Below are 10,700 nucleotides of genomic sequence, written 5' to 3' on the forward strand. Positions count from 1 at the left end.
GGAATGCCCTTTCCCTCAATATCCGACTAGCACCCTCTCTATCCACATTAAGATCCAACTTAAAACACACCTCCTAAACGAAGCATATGGGGAGCTCACTGTGGCTGATACTATACATCTCATACATAAACCTTGGCCCCTTGCAGGCGCACTTATCCGAACACCTTCCTACTGTCTCTGTACGTTCCTCCCACTTACCACTTAGATTATAAGCTCTTCGTGCAGGGACTCCTTTTTCTAATCTTACTTTTATGTCTTAAGCACTTCTTCCCATTATGTGCTATATTATTGTCACGTGTATTACTGCTGTGAAGCGCCGTGTACAAAGATGGTGCTATAAAAAATAAAGATATACATACATACCAGTACTTATAAATATCAGGTTGTTATGAAGGCACCAGACCCTCCGACACTAGTCACTTCTAATTCAGTTCACTGTAGTTCCCATATCAATGTGGTAATACAGGAGCTTACAAGCAAGTGAGAACCTCCTACTGATACACCATAACGCATGGGCATTAATTAATCAAACTGTGATTGAGCAGTACCCCTACCCCTCATGCAGTTTATGTTATGCAGAGATTGTGTTACCAAGAAAACACTTGTATTTCTGAATGTATTTATATTCCCAACATTTTTTACATTGTGCACTCCCCTTTTGGAAATATTTGTTCCGTGAAACCCTATGTAGCCAGGTCCCCTTTTGTCCCGCGACACACCCTCCTCTTACCTCCGCTGCCGGGGGTCACTCGACAGACCCGCCGGCACTTCTGGAGGGTGGGGGCCGAGCAGGGAGCACTCCGGTGCTCCGGAGGTCCCCGGCGGCTCCCGAGCAGGGCGCCGCCATGTTGCACAACTTTGCGCATGCGTAGTGAGTCCCCGCATGCGGCGGCCAGCCAGGGACATTGTGCATGCACAGTGATAGCGCGCGAACCCTAGCCTACCAGGGACAGGCTCTTGGAAGGGACTACAAGTCCCATGAGCCTCAGGAGCGCCCCACGTGACGCCAGGGAGCCAATAGGGCTAGAGAATCTCCCTGCACAGAGGGATTGATACATTTCGCGGACTCTGAGCACGTCTGGCAGTTGGTGACCAGAGCAGCTAGGGGAAGGAGGTAGGGTGCAGGAGTCAGTGACTCCCTGCAGTAGGCCAGCAGCCCCCTAGGCCCCAGATAGCCCTGAGCCACCATTAGTGTTGTGTTGTTTAGGGACAGGCCCCAGGTTAGGGACCCTGCCCCTTATTATCCAAAGTCAGTTAGGGACACAGCTGAAGCTGCGCGTCCATCCAGAGGTCTGGGCTCAGACCTTCGCTGTCGCTGCAGCAGCCATCCGGGTGGGATCGCCCCGTACGGTAGTTCCTGTGGTCAGCGGTCATCGGATCCTTTGTGAAGCTCCTTGGCAGGCCCGGGCACTGGAGTGCTCGGCAGGTAACCATCACCAAGTGCACCAACTATACTTTATTATACTTACACGGGACTAGTGGCTGCGCAGTCACACATATCTATCTCACGTGAAGGGACATATTGTGTGGGGTTACTAGACATGGGGTGGGATCACCCGGTGAAAGGGGGTAGCGTCCTGCGAGACGCAGTAGTTAGTGTCTCCTCTAGAGAGGGACACCTGTTGATATATATGAATAAGTACGGTTGCTACAGTAAAGTTATTGGTTGTTTTACATGCTGAGTGTGTGATATATATATATATATATATATATATATATATATATATATATTGTCCTGCGACGAACCACTCCCCCCCTACGGTGGGAGCCATCGCAGGTGGAGGCTGCACCGAGTACGAGGTTACTCCTATTATTTATACGTGCCCCAGGCTCCCCGTGGCAGAGGTTTAGGCCTCCTGTGAGCCTAACAGGTAAAGCACCACACCTGGTAACATTAGTTCCCTGCACACACATACCATATGCTATTGGGTGGGGGAATACCCGTTACACCTAATTATTGAATTTTTTTGCATACACAGACTATTGCTAACAAAACGGTGTGACCGATCACAGGCAGTATAGTGTCCTGAGCTCGTGGGGGAACACACGCCTAATAATGCCCCAAACTGCACCTCAGAGTGAGCATTGGGGGTATAGCTGTCACTCACTGCGGGAGCTTCCAAAGTCACGCCCCGCAATGCCTTGTTGCTGTGGTGGATGCAAAGCATTGTGGGGAGCGACTTTGGAAGCTTCACATTTAATTGACAGCGATAGCTCCCATGCTAAGGTGCAGTTTGGGGCCTTACTGAGAACGTACTATATAGGCTGGGATCCGCCGTAACAGGTTTTTTTTCCCCGCGAAGCCCTTGGAGACCCCTCATGATCCCCCTGTTGAGAATCACTCTACTAATATACATAGAATAGACATGATAACTTCCATGTAACCTACTGATCAGTTATCAAATCAATCATTGATCTTCCAGCTGCTGTAATGAGCCAAAGGTGCAGAGTTTTACTGGCAGTGGAGCTCTCCTTGGCTCTCACACACAGGTAGAAATATGTGCAATAGGTACAAGACAGAAAAAATGGGCAGAGTTCATATTAAATAGGTACAGTTGCAGGGACCTGGGAGCAGTGGAGGATTTACCTTTTTGCCGCCCGTAGGCTCGGGGATGGCCCTCCTACACAGCGTTGTGTCATCATGATGTCACGGCAGCATGTGACGCCACGTTGTCATGACAATGCGTCGTTTGAAGTCTGGTTGCCATGACAACGAAACGCTACATGACCCACTCTGGAAAAGGTAAGACTCACGCACACACACACACACACACAAATTGCCGCTCTACGCTATAGCCTAGTCAGCCTTAAGGGTAAACCCGCCCATACCTATAAATGTCATTACAGGTCCTCATACCTGCCTCATTCACCCAAATATCATTTTATACAGTGCTCAAGATGCAGAGGAGGATTCTGGGTAGTGACATGCAAGTGAACACTCACTGGGTGACTGCGAGGAAGCAGCCCAAACAAAATTGTGATCAGCAACAAGTTGTTATCATGCTGCCCATCCTCTAAAACCGGCATTTGTAGTGAAGAGAGATGGGCGAAGAACCAGTTCAAATCCGTTTCCCGGAATTCCTGTGGATTGTTTACACGAAATCCGTCCCACCCACCAAAATCCATCGGCGGATTGAGTACTAGAAAAAAATAACCAGATACACTCAAATCAATCACTAAATAAGTGAGAGAGACTTTTAATTTAGTAGTGTCTCCAGTTGTATATGTATCCCCTCAAATGTCCCTGCTAAAAAAAAAAAGGATACATGAGGTACCTGCTGGGAAATATTTTAATGGATATGCAAAGTATCAGGACCACTGAAAGGGGGGGGGGGGCAGAACAGGTGTCCCTGGCCTGGTGGCTGAGGGGGCCTGGTCCTCCAGCTGCTGCTGCCTCCTCTTCCCACACTGTCCTCTCCCGCCAGTGCGTGCGGTGAGCTGGGACTGACTTCTGGGGGCACCCATCTTATGGCGCGCAGCAGTGAGAGAGAGAGGATGGCGTGGGAAGAGAAGGCAGTAGCTGGGGAGAGTCGGGAACCAGCGGCAGAAACCAGAAGCCGGGCCTCTGGTTGCCGCCGCCGGGCCCTGACTCTCTGCCGCTGCTGCCTGTCTCTTTCGATGCTGGACCTCTCTCCTGTCAGTGCGCGCCGGAAGCTGGAGCACCCGGAACTCAGGTCCAGCTTCCAGTGTGCAGTGTGAAAGTGAGGCAGGCCTGATACGGGAAGAGGCGGGGCCCGGGCGGAGGCGGCAACCAGAGGTAAGTGGTTACCGTATTTCAGAGGTGCGCAAAGTGGGGGGCGCGAGATTCACTGCGGGGGGGCGCGGGGTTTACAGAGGCCCCCACGCGCTTCCCGAAGGCATTTAAATTAATGCCGGGGGAGCTGCAGGGCCTTTGTAAACCTTACTTACCTTGATTCAGACGCTCCTGGTGACGCCGTGGGGTCATGTGACGTCACGTTGCCATGACAACATGAAATCATGATGCCAAGACGTCTGAATCAGGGTAAGTTTTAACCAAAAAACGTCAGACGCGTTTCGCCAATGCTTCCTCAGTGACGTAGGAACAGGCAGCCAATGGTAGGACAGCACACAGCTGCAGAGTAATGAACGAGAACCGCCCCTAGACATATGGTGCTACATGCCAAGTGATATCTTACCTTTGAAACGTTGTTCAGTTTAGTCACTGGTGCATCATTAGCTATGCCCTTACACTACTAAATAAATAACAGCAACGTGTGAATTATTTAGCTACAGGGACATGCATACAACAAGGTTGCAAAATACTAGCACCTGTCCAAAGGATCCAATTTCATTCAGAGCTGTTTCTAATATGTACCACCCACCCTTAGAAAAGGTCAATGTCATGTAGGGCCAAAAAGGTTACAACAGAGGGAAGGAATTGTGTATATTCAACCATTAACCTTTACAGTGCCAGGGTCCAGCGGCACCAGACCTCCTGGAGTGATCACAAGCCGTGTTCATGCCTCGGATGCACCTGGAGGCACTTTGGGTTGGATTAGGCTGGCTGCTCCATTGGAGTGTTCATACCGGTCTGCCCCTAGCAAATGAGGAAGTGCGCATGACGTACCTGATACATCATAAGGGCCTCTGACATGCCAGGCACATTTAAGGCTGGTTCTATAGTGCGGGTGCGGGCGCGTGCTGCGCCATGCGCGCGCACGGCAGTTATAGATGGCTGAAGTTAGTCAGCCCTTCTATACAAGTGCCGCGCGCGTGTGCGTAAGGCAGGTAGCGTGGAGCCGATAGACATCACGGCCGCAAACCGTATAGAACGGCCCTAAAGCTCTGTAAAGACTCAAGCAGCAATCCTGCCCAACCAATTTTTTTTAACATGATTTAAATCAAGGGGTTATCGGGAGCAGAACGGCACTATTTTTTGTTTCTCGCGATCCTGTTATTCCCAAGATACTTACCAGTGACATTTACTTCTCCCCCTTGTCGGGAAATCACGGCCGACAAATCTTGGTCCTGCGAGTCAATGGAAAGGCGCAAGATCATCGGTGTGATGATGTTGAGACTTCCTATTTGACGGCTGTTTAAATGTCCATGAGGAAACACTGGGAACTCAACAAGTAAGTAGTTCGGGAACTGGGGAGTGCCTGGAGCTAAAGAGTGCAGTTCAGCTAAGGAGGACCCCCTGCGGTTCCAGTAATGTTAACAATATCCATACCTAAACTGGCCGGGATTGCTGCTTTAATTAACGACATTAACTCCATTTACTCCATATAAGCAGACTCATTTTGTTTATTGGCATAACAGATGGTAAATCTATTTTTTAAGACATCAGATGTATAGTGCAGCTGTTTGTGGAATTCAATATATTAAATATTAAAACTTGTGTATGCCCTATAACAGTCCGACACCAATATTATTGTTAAATATTTTGTTTTAGTTACATAGTGGATGAGGTTGAAAAAACACCATCCTATATTTGTACTTACAGTATATTGATCCAGAGGAAGGCAAACAAAAAATCCCAGTGAAACATTATCTAATGATATCTCGTAAGGGGAAAAATAAATTCCTTCCTAACTCCAAATATTGGCAATCAAATTACTCCTTGGATCAACATCCTTCCCATGTTTACTTATTTGATATATCCCTGTATACTTTTCCTTTCTAAAAAAAAACATGTACAACTTTTTTTTGAAGATATCTATTGTATCTGCCATCACAGTCTCCATGGGTAATGAATGCCACATGTTAACTGCCCTTACTGTAAAGAACCCTTTCCTTTGTTGCTGGTGAAATCTCTATTCCTCCAACCTTAAGGGATGACCCCTTGTCATGTGTACTGCCCTTGGGGTGAATAGTTATTTTGAAAGCTCCTTGTACTATCTCCGAGTATATTTATATATAGTTATCATATCCACTCTTAGACCGCGATTATAGTGCTTGCGCACGCTGTGAACGAAAGGCCTTAGCTCTATGAGGCAAGCCATAGAGCGCGCGACTGTGCGTGTGATTTTTCAAAATACAATTGGATTTGTTTTTGCAGCGCGACAGCCACACCACCTGATCGCCTAGTGCATGTGACATCACGCGATCGCGTGAGCCGCAACTATAACCGCGGCATTAGGCACCGCTTTTCTAATGTAAACAAATATAATTTAGCTAGCCTCTCCTTACAAAGTTACTTTGTAAACATGGTGAGCTGAGACTTGGGAGGGGTTAGATTTCCTCTGCCTGCTCTCTTCTCTCTATCACTGTGTATTCAACAAGAGTTTACACAGGCAAATCCCCTTCTCTCCCCTGATCGTTGTTGTCTCTCTGATAAGGACAGGGTGGAAAACACTTGATTACCAAACACTTCCACATTCAATAGGTTGCTTAAGTTCCAAAGGAGAAAAGCGGGTACATCTTTGCTATAAGCACAGTTCATTTGTTTAGGTAAACCATTTACATTGTTAATTTCTTAATTAATTGCAGCCTGTCACCCACAAGGGATTGCACCATTAACCTCGTTTCTAGCTAGGTTAGAAGTAATATTACCAGATATAGTTCAGGATTTAGGATCTAGTGGGACCACCCTAGAGTTCCAGCAAGAATTTCCAAGTGGGCTTCAGCCAACCCAGGCAAAGAAAAAAACAAAAAAAAACCCCAACTAATTAACCCTTTGAGTACCCGAGGGGCCGTGGCACGCCTCCGGCACACGCAATCACGTGACTGCTTCTCTGAAGCAAGATACTCATCGGTTTGAGGATTTAGAAAGCCATAGATTAGATAAAGATTGTAAAAACCTTTCAAAAACATTTGCCGTAGAAACGTTACGTAGAAAAAGAGACTTAAAAATAACTATCATTGTCCATTTTTTAAACATTTTTTTTAATTACACTTTTGTATAGCGCTGCCAGAATACACAGTGCTGTACATAGAATCTCTGCAGTCCTTCAGGCCTGTAGTTTATTGAACATGTCACTGTCCTTAGTCTAGACAGGACTGTGCCTTCCAAGCTGCAATTGCTGTTTTCAATAAACAAATGTAATCAGAGTTTAAGAAAACATTTGACTGTTTTGGTTTCTTAGGAAATCAAGAATTTTCTTTTCATCTGGATCTCTGAATGGAGGGACTAGAGCACTTGCCAATCAACAGTTTTCTCACCCTCTAGCTGCAGCCCACCCTATCCCTGAGTCAATAAAAATAAGGAGAAGGGTTTTTGTCTGTGCAAACTCAAGTCTCAGCTCCCCAAATAATATTGATGTCAATTCATATCACTGGCTCATTTTGGTCCATGGAGTCCAAATGTGACGTTTTTGCTGAAGTTTGCTAACCCTTTCTCTGTGTAAAAAGGAAAACTTTGCCCCACGCTATAAAAAGTTTGCAACGCTTTAAAAGTCAATGTGCAGATCATATGTCCCTAAACTCATGTCACTAACTCAGGTTTACTGTGTAACTATGTAACACATAACCCTTTATATGCTGCCCTTTTCGTAAAATTCTGGCAAAAAAATCATAAAATTGGCGACATTTCAAGCAATGCAAAAGATTGCAAAAAATGTGGCGAAAACAAAACATATTAAAACAAATTGCACATAAATTCACGGAGCACATTTTATGACATTCACACATTTCTACCTACAAATGACGGACACATTAATGCAGCGGTCCCACCTACTTGTTTATTTTTTTAAATTTACTCTTTTTTTTAGAGAAATATGCCGGGGGCTTCCCCGGTGTTTGGTCCACGACTCGGGAAACCAAAACATCCGCAAAATCCGGTGTGCCAAGAGAAAGCTGCAATGGATGATATTGCGGCTTCCTATCGAACACCTGCGGGCGCCACCTTTACAAAATCCAGGAAGTAAGCAGGTAACGAAGACTGGTATCTCGGAAACCGCGCAACCCCTCAAGCTACAAATAGCGCAAACACATTCCCATAATGTACCGGATACGTCAATAGGGCATTGAAAATGTTAATCTGTTCAGTGCCCCAATTACTTACTTGGACACACGTGCTCGTTTTCGTGGGTGTGATCGCGCTAACCACTCAGACGGAGCGGCCAGAACAATGGAAACTGGCACCCGAATTCCCCTTCCGCTTCTGGAATCAGGGCGCCAGTTGTGGCCATGTGATCACTCTTGGAGCAATGATATGGTGGGAACAGTGACATCAAAAGGCATGGAGTTGTTCATTAGAACTGTCCGTGGTGCTGATTTTTGCACACACAGTTGCTGCTGTATTCTCTCTCCTGTAGCAGTGAGTTTACAGTTGATTTCATGAAAACATTTTTTACTTATAGCACAAAAAAATAATAATGTTAAATTGGGATGTGAACGTTGGAAATTGTAACTCTTCCATAAATGGGAGAATTTGGCTGACAATATCTTTACATTTTCTGGCATTCAAAAAACATTGCTCACTGTAACCTGGGGAAAAAAAGTTTCTAGAACTTTTTGATCTAGAAAATGGGCGGGGAAACTCCAGTCTTCAAGGACCACCAACAGGTCAGGTTTTCGGGGTATCCCTGCTTCAGCACAGATGGCTCAATTAGTGCCTCTGATTGAACCACCTGAGCTGAAGCAGGGATATCTTCAAAACCGGACCTCTTGGTAGCCCTTGAGGACTGGAGTTGCCCACCCCTGATCTAGAACCTGGGGATTGACGTGTCCAAGGAAATGTGGAGCGAGATTGAGTCTTTGTATTAAATTGCAAAATCAACCTGAAAACAGAACACAAATTGATGGGGTAAGTTTTCGCCCTGATAGGAATGACGTAGGCAGAAAGATCACTATTAAAAATAAATCTAATTCACATGCACCTCCCGTACCAAGCGTGTTTTGTTTGATGTGATACGTCTCCTGTCACCCCCAGGGACTATCGGCCCGCTTCTCGGGGCTAAAATTTCCGCGCAAAAGGTAAATATTGACATACTTAATTTTGTGACTTTTCATACCACATTTTAAGCTCTCAACTTCAGTTTTCGAACGCTATGGACATGTGAGAACTTTAATAAACACGACGGGTTGTGTTTCTGCGTGAAAAACGTTGTTCACACACGGAAACACCATTCTCGCGGTTCAACCTCTTAGTTACCAGGCGCCATAGGACCTCTGGCATTTAGTGGTGATCACATGACTTCAACTACCTGCGGCTGAAGGAAACAAAAGTGAAGTGGGCTCCGTTCGATCAGCCCCTGAAAAACTAGCATTTTCTTCACGATGTACCTACATGTCGATGGGGTCACTGGCAGGACTGGTACGTCAGAAGAGCACTCATTAGTAGGCCCAAGCATTAGCATTAATGTATAAAGTCAGCTATCTTAAGGCATGGGCTAACTGTGTTGTAGCCCATGGCCAGTGTGATGGCACCGAGCCCCGCGGTTACAGAGGCCCTGTGTCCTCCCCCACAACAATTAAACTGATTGCCGGGGGAGAGTGCAGGGCCTCTGTAACTCTCTTACCTTCTCCGGCGGCATCTCCTTGGCGCCGCAAAGTCAAATGGCGTCGCGGTGCCATGACGAGGGAAATATCAAGTGACGTTGTGACGCCATGTTGCTATGACAACGGGATGCCGTGTGGCACCACGTTGCAATGACGTGACAGTGCATAGCATTGCAATGTTACCATGGCAACATAGCACCATTTGATGTTGTAGCATGAGGGGACGTTGAGGAGATGCCAAAGGAGTAGGTAAAAGACCCTGCACCACATATCCCTGCGCCAAGCCCCGCAATAATCTTAGCCGGTCCTGCCCAGGGCCCCCGACCTTTCAAAGGCTCCACAAATACTATGGCTCAAAATGTCATTTTAAATTCATAGTTGTAACTGAACACCGCAAACATTACTTACTTATCATTTTTTTTAGCAATTTAAATTTTTGGTGCAATAACAGTATATTCCTTTTACTTTTATATACCCTAACTTTTATTTTAAAAATATATATATTTAAAGATAATATTTCTACAATATTTTATGGAATAGGTGGTTTCAATGATTTGTTGGAAATGTATTTAAAGAATAACTTACAACAAAAAGCTACTGTATTACAGCATGTCATTTCCGAACATTGAAACTGCTTTACAAATTTTCCTATCAGTGACGGTCAGAAGCTGCAAAGGCGAAAGATCTTTTTCAAAGTTGAAACTTAATAGGAACGAGCTCAGCAGCTGCTGCTTCAACAGAGATTGTCATCAAGGAAAGAGCGTTCAATCAAATCAGATATACTTCATAAAATCCAGTTTGATGGTGTTATTTGTGACTTTGCACATAAAAAAAAACCACAGAGACACATGTACATAAATAAAATGTTTGTGTTTGTAGTAACATTGGCAGAATTTAAATCAAGGTTTTGAATGGTGTTCAATAAAAACATAATGTATTTGTATTTAAATGTGACCTTTGTGGGGCCCCCAAATTTAGATTTACACTTAGCCTAGAGCCCCAAAAATTCTTATGAGAGAGTTGTGACGGGTCTACAAATTGAGTTAGGGAAGAGCTACATGCCACATGTTATAATGGAATTATAGTGGAGGTAATAAGTAGCTGGATACGAAAAGGAGCAGTTTATTTTCTTACAGGAACAAAACAGCAATAATAGAGATGGGCGAATTACTCGCCATAGTTCGAATTCACTGAAAAAAGGAGTAGATTTACTTCCTTTGCACTTCTTAACCCAGGCTGTGCTGATAAAATGTGTAATGAAGCAGGAGGCATAAGAACTCATCGGGCTCCATGTTAAA

The 10,700-nt window shown here is 45.4% G+C and overlaps 1 long non-coding RNA gene across 1 annotated transcript; it reads left to right on the plus strand.

The window, feature by feature from the left end:
* The first annotated feature begins 1,101 nt into the window (after positions 1-1,101).
* On the plus strand, positions 1,102-10,285 carry LOC142465396 (uncharacterized). Its single transcript, XR_012787867.1, has 3 exons — positions 1,102-1,426; positions 7,671-7,830; positions 10,058-10,285. It is a non-coding gene; the product is annotated as an uncharacterized LOC142465396 (long non-coding RNA).
* The last annotated feature ends 415 nt before the right edge of the window (positions 10,286-10,700 follow it).

Source organism: Ascaphus truei, chromosome 14 (genome assembly GCF_040206685.1).
Source record: "Ascaphus truei isolate aAscTru1 chromosome 14, aAscTru1.hap1, whole genome shotgun sequence".
NCBI classification, from domain to species: Eukaryota; Metazoa; Chordata; class Amphibia; order Anura; family Ascaphidae; genus Ascaphus; species Ascaphus truei.